Source organism: Erythrolamprus reginae, chromosome 12, assembly GCF_031021105.1.
Source record: "Erythrolamprus reginae isolate rEryReg1 chromosome 12, rEryReg1.hap1, whole genome shotgun sequence".
In the NCBI taxonomy this organism is placed as follows: Eukaryota; Metazoa; Chordata; class Lepidosauria; order Squamata; family Dipsadidae; genus Erythrolamprus; species Erythrolamprus reginae.
The window spans coordinates 18,456,948-18,470,436 of NC_091961.1; the positions used below are offsets into that span (position 1 = coordinate 18,456,948).

A 13,489-nucleotide genomic window follows, 5' to 3' on the forward strand; every position below is an offset into this window, starting at 1 on the left:
CACCCATCTCCTCCCACTAATGACTATATGACTATAACTGTTGCTTGTATCCTTACAATTTATATTGACTGGTTCCTAATATGATTGATTGCTTATTTGTATCCAACTTTCATTAAGCGCTGTACTTTATCATTCTTGATGAACTTATCTTTTCTTTTATGTACATTGAGAGCATATGCACCAAGACAAATTCCTTGTGTGTCCAATTACACTTGGTCAATAAAATTCTATTCTATTCTATTCTATTCTATCCTATCCTATCCTATCCTTGACAGGTTTTGAATTCAAAACTCTCTGCATATTTCACCTGGCACCTACCAAGAAGAGCAACTTTTTGCTGCCTCCTCCCTGTAAACGACTCCCCCAGCAAGTGAGTTACATATCTTTCCAGTTGCAATTTTTAAAATTCATCCTTGACTTTGAAGATTTATTATAGAGGTGGCTGTCTTAATTTATGGCTGTCTGATTTTACATGGTGAATTTATAATATTTATACGGCACTTTTATTGTGGGTTTTAAAATCAATTAAAAACCGGTAGCCCGGTAGCAATAGGAAACCAAAAGGTGTCTTGTTTCACTCTGCATACCACTTTTCAAAGTCATTCCTTAGCGTGCTGGCTACTGCACTGGAGAAAAACAAACAACCACAATCAGCTTACAGACATTCCAGTAAATCCATCAGCGTACTGAGTATTAGCAAACAGGGATGGGGAGGTGAAAGGAAAAACATTCCCTGCTCCCAACATTCATGGAGATAAAATGGATGGAGAGTTCTTGGCAACATCTGGAAATCATCAGTTTTATGACATGTTTCATATCACAGGCTGGTACTTTGAACTGAAAGCTGGTAACCATGCTTTTTTTTTTACCCTGGGTGGGCTGCAGATCGCCCTCTTTTCAATCTAAGGTTAAAGGTAAATGTTTCCCCTGTCCAGTCAGATCCGATTCTAAGGAGCAGTAATCAGCTCCATTTCTTGGCCAAGGGAGCCAGTGTTGTCCGAAGAACATTTTCCATGCTCATGTGGCCAGCATGGTTACAGGCCAAAGGAGCATGGGATGCTGTTACCTTCCCACCAAAGTGGTACCTATTTACCTACAAATAATCCTTGACTTACAACAATTCACTTAGTGACTGTTCAAAGTTACAACAGCATTGAAAAATGTGATTTATGAACATTTTTCAGTGATGACTATTACAGCATCCCCATGATCATGTGATCAAAATTCAGATGCCTGCCAACTGGTTCATATTTATGACCATTGCTAAGCTCACGTGGTCCCCTTTTGCGACCTTCTCACAAACAAAGTCAATGGGGAAGCCAGGTTCCTTTAATAACCAAGTTGTGAACTTACCAAGTGCAGTGATTCACTTAACAAAAATTGTAAAATAGGGCAAAACTCACTTTAAAAATGTCCCACTTAACAGATATTTTGGGCTCAATTATGGTTGTAAGTTGAAGACTACCCGTGCTTGCATTTGACTGTTTTCGAACTCCTAGGTGGGCAGCCGCTGGGCCATAGAACGGAAGCTCACCCTGTTTTGCAGATCTCAGGTCTTAAATCTGGACTGTCACCTTTCCAACATAAATTTGGGGCTCAATTGTGTTTGCAAGTCAGAGACTACCTGTATTGGCCAAAGGTCAATTGCTTTATACTGAGAGTTGCACTTGGTCCAGTTATTCTAGTTACTGTTGACTTCCACTGAGGACCTGTATACTGTGCAAGCCAGAAAGAAGAAAGTGAAAATATCTACAGACCCTTCACATCCTGGGCATAATCTGTGTCAACTTCTTCCCTCAAAATTTACTTATTTATTTATTTATTGGATTTGTATGCCGCCCCTTGGGGCGGCTAACAACAGTGGTAAAAACAATATGCGACAATCCAATACTAAAACAGCTAAAAACCCTTATTATAAAAACAATCATACATACAAAATGATGTTATGGAGCACTGATGGTGAACCTTTTCGGGCTCAGGTGTCAAGAGTGCATGCATGCACAATAGCCTGTGTGAGAGTGCCCACACCCAAATTGCAATGATCTCCCCACAAGCATATTCACAATCCCCGCGCTGCCTCACTGAAGCTGTGGAGCTGCCTTACTACTTACCGTCAAATAGTTGCAACCAGGCCTCACACACCTCGGCCTATTTCTTCTGCAGCCTTCAAGGCTTTCCTAAAGGCCTTTGTAGCTGATAACAGAATTCTGGATCGATCCAGAACTCTGTTATCAGCTGCAGAGGCCTTTCCTAAAGGCCTTTCCTGAAGGCCTCTGCAGCCAATAACAGAGCTTTGGATCAATCCGGAACTGTTATCGGCTATGCAGGCCTTCCAGAAAGCCTTCCCAGCTGCAAAAGAAATGTGGGAGGCCTGGCTGCAACTCTCCAAAGCCGAAGAAGTTCCCAAAAACCTCTGACAGTAAAAAGGAGGCTGGGAGTGAGCACAGAAATGAACTACATGGCATTGGACCAGAGTACCTCCGGAACTGCCTGCTACCACACGAATCCCAGCGTCCGATAAGGTCCCACAGAGTTGGCCTTCTCCGGGTGCCATCGACTAAACAATGTCGTCTGGCGGGCCCCAGGGGAAGAGCCTTCTCTGTAGCGGCCCCGGCCCTCTGGAATCAACTCCCCCTGGAGATTAGAACTGCTCCCACCCTCCTTGTCTTCTGTAAACTATTTAAGATCCACCTATACCGCCAGGCATGGGGGATTTGAGACATCTTTCCCCCAGGCTTATTATAATTTATGTTTGGTATGTATGTGCTGTTTGGTTTTTAATTATGATAGGGTTTTTAGTTTTTTAATATTAGATTTGTGCCATTATAATATTGTTTTTATCGTTGTTGTGAGCTGCCCCGAGTCTTAGGAGAGGGGCGGCATACAAATCTAATAAATTATTATTATTATTATTATTATTATTATTATCATCTTCTGGTTATGTCATTTTTTGCCATCCCCAAGGTTCAGGAGGCACACATGATGGCCATAGATATTGGTCTGCATGCCACCTGTGGCACACGTGCCATAGGTTTGCCATCACTGTCATATAGCATTGCACCGCACTCCTGAGCAACCATCACTGTGCTAAACAACTAATTCCCATAGCCCTGTCAAACTATCTAGTAGGACTGTACTACTATTATCCTTTTCATCTTTCTTATTACTTATATCCTTATATTTATATGACTATAACGTTGTTGCTTGTATCTTGGAATTAATATTGCTTAATTTAGTATCCTAGTATGATTTATGTTGATTGCTTATTTAGTATCCTATGACTATTACTTATGATTATGCTTAATGCATTTTATGCTGATGATTATCATGATTTATCACTTGTTGGTTGTATATACACTGAGAGCTTATGCACCGGAGACAAATTCCTTGTGTGTCCAATCACATTTGGCCAATAATGTCTTCTGTTCTGTTCCGCTCTGCTCTCCTCTATTCTTGATCAATGCCTTTCTAGCGGTTCAAAATACACTTTTTAAATCCTATCTAAAATGTTAAGAATTGAATCTAAATTTCTTGTTGTGTGATGTATGCTCTTAGCTGTGGACCTTCTAACCAGAAAGTTCACCAGCACTTAACAACTTGTGATACTGGGCAGTGTTCTCAAACTGGAGCTGAGGTTTCATTTAGTTATCTACTGATGCATTTATTTAAGCCCATGGATTAATCTCCACTTCTTTTCAAACCATCTGTCTTAGCAGACATGTCTGCATCATCTGAAATTAAACCCCTATGCTTCTTGCTTCCAAACTCATTTTTTACAGATACTGCAGATTTAATAGATGAATTAATTGCCTGATATACAATATACTGTTGGATATTTTTAATGGGCGGAAATTATTTAAAGTTTCATTTTAAAATATATAAAGAAGTAAGCTATTAATATTGGACTTCACGGCATAGTAGAACTACAACCATCAGAATTCCTATCGCATGAAACCCCATCTTGAGCAGCAACCACCATGGGTTTTGTAGTCCCACACCAAACAGGGAACCCTGGTATATATTTAGCCTGGTTTATCCACAATTCTCAAATAATGGAATGACTGCAAACATTTTTTTACTCCAACCGTAAGTCCCCCTTTGTGTATATGTGTGTTTCTGTGTGTTTGTGTTGTGTTTGTTTAAGTATTAGTGTGTTAACTGCTCATGATTCACAATTCAGCTGGAAAGAACCTAAAGGAAGTCATCACAAAAACCAGTGCTAGAGCTCCCAGTGATAAAGATGAACTTCTGAAACATCTGGAACTAGAAAAGCAGAAGAATCTCCCCAGAACATTCAATTCAAAAGGATTATTGCTAGCAGGGAAAAACCTTGGGCATCTGAAATATAAACATAGTAATTGTTTGACATAAATAGATTCATTTCCCAGCAAAGAAGCATAAAAAAAGGAAGAACTGTTGATCTAAAGGTCACTGGATACAAACAAAGACAAACAAAGGGATGAACACAAAATCTCAGAAGACTATATAGGAATTTCCAGTACCAGGAGAATGAAGGACGGATCCACCATCCTGATAGGGGACGGAAAGAGTAAAACAGCTGCTCCCACCAGGGCATATTTTTCCCATAACAGAATAACAGAGTTAGAAGGGACCTTGGAGGGCTTCTAGTCCACCCCATGCTCAAGAAGGAGAAATTAGACCTGTGATGGTGAGTCTATGGCATGTGTGCCACAAGTGGCATTCAGCACCCTTTCTGTGGGCACACGTACTTTGGTTTTTCTTACCCAGACATACGATTTTACTTTTCTCTGCATATGTTGCCCCTCTCCAAGGACTCATTTGTTGAGCTGCAGTTTCTTTTTGTGTGAAGAGTGATACAAAGAATGTGTTAAGTAGCTCTGCTTTGTCTATGTTACTTCTTTTCCATCTTCTCTCTTTAGTGGACCAACTGTGTCCTTTATTTTTTTTTATTAGTTGTTCTCATTGTCAGGAAATGTCTTCTTAGTTCTAGGTTGGTTTGGTTGCATAATTGGTTGACTTACAACAGTTCATTTAGTGACCATTCAAAGTTATAATGGCACTGCGAAATGTGATTTATGACTATTTTTCATAGTTAAGAAGTTTGTCATACTCCCGTGGCCATATGATCAAAATTCGGATGTTTGACAATTGGTTCGTATTTCATGTTCATGTGATTATCCTTTGTGACCTTCTCACAAGCAGAGTAAATGGGGAAGCCAGGTGTTAAGGTTCTGACCAATGCTTTAATTAAATCAGGAGTCTCAATAAGCTTTATTTAATAACCAGGTTGCTAATTTATCAACTGCAGCGATTCACTTAACTGTGGCAAGAAAAGTCATAAAATGGGGCAAAACTCACTTAACAAATGTCCTACTTAACAACAGAAATTTTGGGCTCAATTGTGTCCATACATTGAGGACTAACTATAAAACAGTTATGATATTAAACCAAAACTGGAGGGGCTCATGTCCCAGTCTACTTCTCCAACTGAACATGGAACCATTTAACTTTCAACCCAATTTATTTTGCAGAGTTCTTGTAAGAAGAAAAGGAGGTCTCCAAGTTTGTGATTTTGAGCAATCACTCAGGCCGAGAATAATAATAATTATAATTAATAATAATAATTAAAAAAGAAAACTAGCAACATCTCATCCTATTCCAACTTTATAAAAGTCCTATTTTTTTAAAGCATCACAGAGCTTTCCATTCTCCATTTTACCGACTGTTCATATAACAGAATTCTTTTACACCGGATTTCAGATGTATAAAAGATGTAAAGTATTCTTCAATTATTCATGCAGCATTTAAATATGAATCTTCTACTGCTACGAAATCACAAGAAGAAGGAAAAAAGAGTGGTGGGAATGAAAGACCAATGCCTCATTTTTGCCTTTTTCCCTTTTAACTGATGGGGACAGTTTTTCATGTGATGTATAAAATGCAAATGAAGAGAGGATGGATGGATGGACAGACAGACAGACCAATTCAGCAAGCTATGCCTGCTACCCATGATGGAGCTGTATTTCCTGGGATATCCAAAGAGTTCTTGGATAAACCTGCAGGATTTTCTATTCAGACAAAGCAAAGTCAGCCGTATATCCTATGAGCTATATAGAAAGCAGATTTCTGGATCTTGATTTGAACTCTTAATGTTTCCCTATCATAGAATAAGTTGTAAAGCCATTTATCTGCAAGGAAAAAAAATAAGTCAACCATTTCCAAACCAATTTCCTCTCAAATTAAGGAATGAAGAAAAACAGAACAGAAAAGGACCTTTGTGTTTATTTTATTTATTTATTATTTTGTCAAGCAAATATAGGATTACAATAAAAGTATAAACTCGTATGCATGAGACGATTTTGAGTCGGTGAGATCATTAGGATAGGGACGGCTTATGCGTGCCCCTTTCAGACCTCTTAGGAATGGGGTGAGAACACAGAGGAAGAGGAGAGGAAAATAGTGCTGTTTACAGTTTGTATTCTTGAATTCAAGGAGGAGGGTATATAGCTGGTTGTAAGGGGAAATTTCTTTGGCTGATAGTGTTATTGAATTCAAGGAGGAGGGGATATAGCTGGCTGTAAGGGGAAATTTCATTGACTGATTGCGTTATTGAATTCAGGGAGGAGGGGACTAGATTGGGAAGTATAAAAGGGTCAGAAAAGCCATTTTAAACTGCACTTTCAGAACACAGAGGAAGAGGAGAGGAAAATAGTGCTGTTTACAGTTTGTATTCTTGAATTCAAGGAGGAGGGTATATAGCTGGCTGTAAGGGGAAATTTCTTTGGCTGATAGTGTTATTGAATTCAAGGAGGAGGGGATATAGCTGGCTGTAAGGGGAAATTTCATTGACTGATTGCGTTATTGAATTCAGGGAGGAGGGGACTAGATTGGGAAGTATAAAAGGGTCAGAAAAGCCATTTTAAACTGCACTTTCAGAACACAGAGGAAGAGGAGAGGAAAATAGTGCTGCTCACAGTTTGTATTCTTGAATTCAAGGAGGAGGGTATATAGCTGGCTGTAAGGGGAAATTTCTTTGGCTGATAGTGTTATTGAATTCAAGGAGGAGGGGACTAGATTGGGAAGTATAAAAGGGTCAGAAAAGCCATTTTAAACTGCACTTTCAGAACACAGAGGAAGAGGAGAGGAAAATAGTGCTGTTTACAGTTTGTATTCTTGAATTCAAGGAGGAGGGTATATAGCTGGCTGTAAGGGGAAATTTCTTTGGCTGATAGTGTTATTGAATTCAAGGAGGAGGGGATATAGCTGGCTGTAAGGGGAAATTTCATTGACTGATTGCGTTATTGAATTCAGGGAGGAGGGGACTAGATTGGGAAGTATAAAAGGGTCAGAAAAGCCATTTTAAACTGCACTTTCAGAACACAGAGGAAGAGGAGAGGAAAATAGTGCTGCTCACAGTTTGTATTCTTGAATTCAAGGAGGAGGGTATATAGCTGGCTGTAAGGGGAAATTTCTTTGGCTGATAGTGTTATTGAATTCAAGGAGGAGGGGACTAGATTGGGAAGTATAAAAGGGTCAGAAAAGCCATTTTAAACTGCACTTTCAGAACACAGAGGAAGAGGAGAGGAAAATAGTGCTGTTTACAGTTTGTATTCTTGAATTCAAGGAGGAGGGTATATAGCTGGCTGTAAGGGGAAATTTCTTTAGCTGATAGTGTTATTGAATTCAAGGAGGAGGGGATATAGCTGGCTGTAAGGGGAAATTTCATTGACTGATTGCGTTATTGAATTCAGGGAGGAGGGGACTAGATTGGGAAGTATAAAAGGGTCAGAAAAGCCATTTTAAACTGCACTTTCAGAACACAGAGGAAGAGGAGAGGAAAATAGTGCTGCTCACAGTTTGTATTCTTGAATTCAAGGAGGAGGGTATATAGCTGGCTGTAAGGGGAAATTTCTTTGGCTGATAGTGTTATTGAATTCAAGGAGGAGGGGACTAGATTGGGAAGTATAAAAGGGTCAGAAAAGCCATTTTAAACTGCACTTTCAGAACACAGAGGAAGAGGAGAGGAAAATAGTGCTGTTTACAGTTTGTATTCTTGAATTCAAGGAGGAGGGTATATAGCTGGCTGTAAGGGGAAATTTCTTTGGCTGATAGTGTTATTGAATTCAAGGAGGAGGGGATATAGCTGGCTGTAAGGGGAAATTTCATTGACTGATTGCGTTATTGAATTCAGGGAGGAGGGGACTAGATTGGGAAGTATAAAAGGGTCAGAAAAGCCATTTTAAACTGCACTTTCAGAACACAGAGGAAGAGGAGAGGAAAATAGTGCTGCTCACAGTTTGTATTCTTGAATTCAAGGAGGAGGGTATATAGCTGGCTGTAAGGGGAAATTTCTTTGGCTGATAGTGTTATTGAATTCAAGGAGGAGGGGACTAGATTGGGAAGTATAAAAGGGTCAGAAAAGCCATTTTAAACTGCACTTTCAGAACACAGAGGAAGAGGAGAGGAAAATAGTGCTGTTTACAGTTTGTATTCTTGAATTCAAGGAGGAGGGTATATAGCTGGCTGTAAGGGGAAATTTCTTTGGCTGATAGTGTTATTGAATTCAAGGAGGAGGGGATATAGCTGGCTGTAAGGGGAAATTTCATTGACTGATTGCGTTATTGAATTCAGGGAGGAGGGGACTAGATTGGGAAGTATAAAAGGGTCAGAAAAGCCATTTTAAACTGCACTTTCAGAACACAGAGGAAGAGGAGAGGAAAATAGTGCTGCTCACAGTTTGTATTCTTGAATTCAAGGAGGAGGGTATATAGCTGGCTGTAAGGGGAAATTTCTTTGGCTGATAGTGTTATTGAATTCAAGGAGGAGGGGACTAGATTGGGAAGTATAAAAGGGTCAGAAAAGCCATTTTAAACTGCACTTTCAGAACACAGAGGAAGAGGAGAGGAAAATAGTGCTGTTTACAGTTTGTATTCTTGAATTCAAGGAGGAGGGTATATAGCTGGCTGTAAGGGGAAATTTCTTTGGCTGATAGTGTTATTGAATTCAAGGAGGAGGGGATATAGCTGGCTGTAAGGGGAAATTTCATTGACTGATTGCGTTATTGAATTCAGGGAGGAGGGGACTAGATTGGGAAGTATAAAAGGGTCAGAAAAGCCATTTTAAACTGCACTTTCAGAACACAGAGGAAGAGGAGAGGAAAATAGTGCTGCTCACAGTTTGTATTCTTGAATTCAAGGAGGAGGGTATATAGCTGGCTGTAAGGGGAAATTTCTTTGGCTGATAGTGTTATTGAATTCAAGGAGGAGGGGACTAGATTGGGAAGTATAAAAGGGTCAGAAAAGCCATTTTAAACTGCACTTTCAGAACACAGAGGAAGAGGAGAGGAAAATAGTGCTGTTTACAGTTTGTATTCTTGAATTCAAGGAGGAGGGTATATAGCTGGCTGTAAGGGGAAATTTCTTTGGCTGATAGTGTTATTGAATTCAAGGAGGAGGGGATATAGCTGGCTGTAAGGGGAAATTTCATTGACTGATTGCGTTATTGAATTCAGGGAGGAGGGGACTAGATTGGGAAGTATAAAAGGGTCAGAAAAGCCATTTTAAACTGCACTTTCAGAACACAGAGGAAGAGGAGAGGAAAATAGTGGCCCGCGCGCCTGGCGGCGCGCGAATTATATAACTATAAACCAAAATCAGCAAAGTTTGGTAGCAATAGGGGTTCATTTTCTTGCTAAGTACCTGTATTCCAATACATTCTTAAGATGATTGGCTTGGTACAGTGTAACACTTGTTTGGCTGTTGTGTTCCGTAGTACCTTGTGGAACTTGGGGTACTGCCCTCTTTGCATTAGGACATCTAGGTTAGATGGCGAGATCTCTAGATTGCAGTCCTTAGTTTGTAGCTTGCAGGCAGAAGTGGAAAGATTGTCCCAGCCACGTGCTGTAATGCAGCCATGTGTGCAGCCTCCACTTCCACAGCGCCCCCCGAGGAGGAGGGCTGTTTGGACAACTGTTGGTTCAGGAAGATTACGTGCAGTTGAACAAAAACATAACAATTTTGGTCTCTCTGTATCCAACTCCTATAATGTTCTTGCAGATTTAAATAGTAAGGATGTTGTAGATATTAGCAAGGCCCCTCAGGCGGAGAATGAGGGGATGTTCAAAGGAGAAGTTGTTGTAAATGAGGAACATAGTGTCACCAAACCAAGTCCAGTTAGTAGAAATAAAGAGAGGACACATGTTCTTGTGGGTGACTCGATTGTCAGAGGTGTTGATTTGGGACAGAGGAAGGATGTGGTGAAGGTGATGAGGTGTCTTCCAGGAGCCACTGCCCACAGGGACAGGAGGCGGATTACAAACATTGTCAGGGCTGTGAGTAAAGGTAATAAAGTTGATGTGGTGGTGCATCTTGGCACAAACGATCTGTCCCAGAGAAATGTTAATGTAGTAAAAAGAGATTTTCAAAGTCTAAGTGTGGAGCTGGGTAAAATAACTGATTCAGTGACTTTCTCAGAGGTGTTACCGGTTTGTGGCCAGGAGGGTAAAACAAGTTGTATCAGAGAGTTTAATGTGTGGTTAAGGCAGTGGTGTAAAGCTGAAGGTTTTGGTTATGTAAGGCATGATGTCAGTAGATGGTCTAATAGGGAGTTGTTTAAGAGGGATGGTTTGCATCCATCATACAGAGGTACCCAGGTGCTCGGTGAGGAATTCAGAGCTTTTTTGGACAGGCATTTAAACTAGGTAAAGGGGACAGAGATGTACCAGATGTGGAGGATTTCTGTCCCCGACCAATGAGGATACATCAGTTTCTGGAAGCTTATGAAAAGGGAGCTGAAAATAAAATAGATGTAGTTGTTGATGATAAGGGGCAAACTAATAATGAAAATAATGTTCTTCGGGTAATGTGCACGAATGCTCGAAGCTTGAGCAACAAGCTCTGTGAGTTAATGGCCATAATATCTAGAGATAATTTGGATCTGGTTGCCATAACTGAGACATGGTTTAAGGATTCCAATGAATGGGAAATATCCATACCAGGATATACACTGTATAGGAAGGATAGAATAGAGAGAAGGGGAGGTGGAGTAGCCATTTATGTTAAAGAAAGTCTGAAAACAATACTAATTCAAAATACATGTAAAGATCTGGAGACCCTCTGGATTTGCATGCAAAATAAAGACGGTTCTGTCATTAGAATTGGGGTGATCTATAGGCCTCCAGGGCAATCTGAGGAACATGACAACAAGATGGTGGATGAGATTACCCTAATGGCAGTAAAGGGAGATATTGTGGTTATGGGTGATTTCAACATGCCTGATGTTGACTGGAATATCCCCAGTGCCCTTACATGCAAAAGTAAGAATATAGTAGAGGCCTTTACAGGAGCAGCTATGGCACAGCTAGTTAAGACACCAACTAGAGGGGAGAATATTCTAGATTTAGTTTTTACAAATGGGAATCAGGTTTCAGAGGTCAAGGTGGGAGAAAATTTAGGTTGCAGCGACCATCTATGTTTGTGGTTTGATGTAAAAACTGATTGTGAGCAATCCTATACTGCAACCAAAGTATTGGATTTCAGAAAAACAAATTTTAATGCAATGGGGGAATATTTAAATAATGAATTAAAGGGGAGGGATAAAATGGCAGGAGCGAGCACCCAGTGGACTGTATTAAAAAAGGCCATCTTAAAAGCCACAAGACTTTATGTAAAGCAAGTAACTAAAGGTAAAAGGAAGAAGAAACCGCTATGGTTTAGCAATGATGTAAGGGCTATAGGCAATGAAAAGAAGGCTGCCTATAGGAGGTATAAAGAGTCTGGAAGTATAGCTGATAGAGAGGTGTATAAAATGAGACAGAAGGAGGCGAAACAGATAATATATGCTGCTAAAGCCTCAAAAGAGGAAGAAATAGCAAAATCTGTAAAGAAGGGGGATAAAACCTTCTTCAGATATATTAGTGATAGGAAGAAGAAAAACTGCAGCATCACAAAGCTTAGTACCGGGAATAATACATGCATTAATGGGAATAAGGAGATCGCTGACCATTTCAATAGCTACTTCTGTTCAGTTTTCTCAAAGGACACCTTACAAAATAATACTATAGAGGGATATAGCATTGCTTCCAGCTGTACGGATTCAGCTCCAGTGATCTTAGAAGCCGATGTCTTAGAAGAACTTGAAAGATTAAAGATAAATAAGGCAATGGGTCCAGATGGCATCCATCCCAGAGTTCTTAAAGAACTCAGATCTGTCATTGCTAACCCCCTGACTGATTTGTTTAACCAATCCCTGTTAACAGGAGATGTTCCTGAGGATTGGAGAATGGCCAGTGTTGTGCCTATCCACAAGAAGGGCAGTAGAGAAGAAGCTGGAAACTACAGGCCAGTTAGCTTGACATCAGTTGTAGTTAAAATGATGGAGACTCTACTCAAAAAGAGGATAAATCAGCATCTAAAAAACAATAACTTATTGGACCCAAATCAGCATGGCTTTACTGAAGGCAAATCGTGTCAGACTAATCTCATTGAGTTCTTTGACTATGTCACAAAGGTGTTGGATCAAGGTGGTGCCGTGGATATTGCCTATCTGGACTTCAGCAAAGCCTTTGATACGGTTCCACATAAAGAGCTGATAGATAAATTAGTGAAGATTGGACTTAATCCCTGGATAGTTCAGTGGATTTCAAGCTGGCTGAAGCATAGACATCAGAGAGTTATTGTTAATGGCGAGTATTCTGAGCAGAGACAGGTTACAAGCGGTGTGCCACAAGGGTCTGTTCTGGGTCCTATTCTTTTTAATATGTTTGTGAGTGACATAGGGGAAGGTTTGGTAGGGAAGGTTTGACTATTTGCCGATGACTCTAAAGTGTGCAATAGGGTTGATATTCCTGGAGGGGTCTGTAATATGGTAAATGATTTAGCGTTACTAGATAAATGGTCAAAGCAATGGAAACTGCAGTTTAATATTTCCAAATGTAAAATAATGCACTTGGGGAAAAGGAATCCTAAATCTGAGTATTGCATTGGCAGTTCTGTGTTAGCAAAAACTTCAGAAGAGAAGGATTTAGGGGTAGTGATTTCTGACAGTCTCAAAATGGGTGAGCAGTGTGGTCGGGCAGTAGGAAAGGCAAGTAGGATGCTTGGCTGCATAGCTAGAGGTATAACAAGCAGGAAGAGGGAGATTGTGATCCCCTTATATAGAGCGCTGGTGAGACCACATTTGGAGTACTGTGTTCAGTTCTGGAGACCTCACCTACAAAAAGATATTGACAAAATTGAACGGGTCCAAAGACGGGCTACAAGAATGGTGGAAGGTCTGAAGTATAAAACGTATCAGGAAAGACTTAATGAACTCAATCTGTATAGTCTGGAAGACAGAAGGAAAAGGGGGGACATGATCGAAACATTTAAATATGTTAAAGGGTTAAATAGGGTTCAGGAGGGAAGTGTTTTTAACAGGAAAGTGAACACAAGAACAAGGGGACACAATCTGAAGTTAGTTGGGGGAAAGATCAAAGGCAACATGAGAAAGTATTATTTTACTGAAAGAG

The 13,489-nt window shown here is 40.2% G+C and overlaps 1 protein-coding gene across 17 annotated transcripts in view; it reads right to left on the reverse strand.

Annotated features, from left to right (window-relative positions):
• The window catches only part of PKNOX2 (PBX/knotted 1 homeobox 2), a 399,587-nt gene that overhangs the window by 186,230 nt on the left and 199,868 nt on the right, over positions 1–13,489 (reverse strand). For 3 of the 17 annotated variants that reach the window (XM_070765947.1, XM_070765935.1, XM_070765945.1), the window contains exon 1: positions 2,112–2,191. The exons of the other annotated variants lie outside the window; for them this stretch is intronic. The gene's annotated coding sequence lies outside the window, so the exon portion shown is untranslated. Of the gene's footprint in view, positions 1–2,111; positions 2,192–13,489 lie in introns of those variants that run through there. 17 annotated transcript variants of the gene reach the window in all.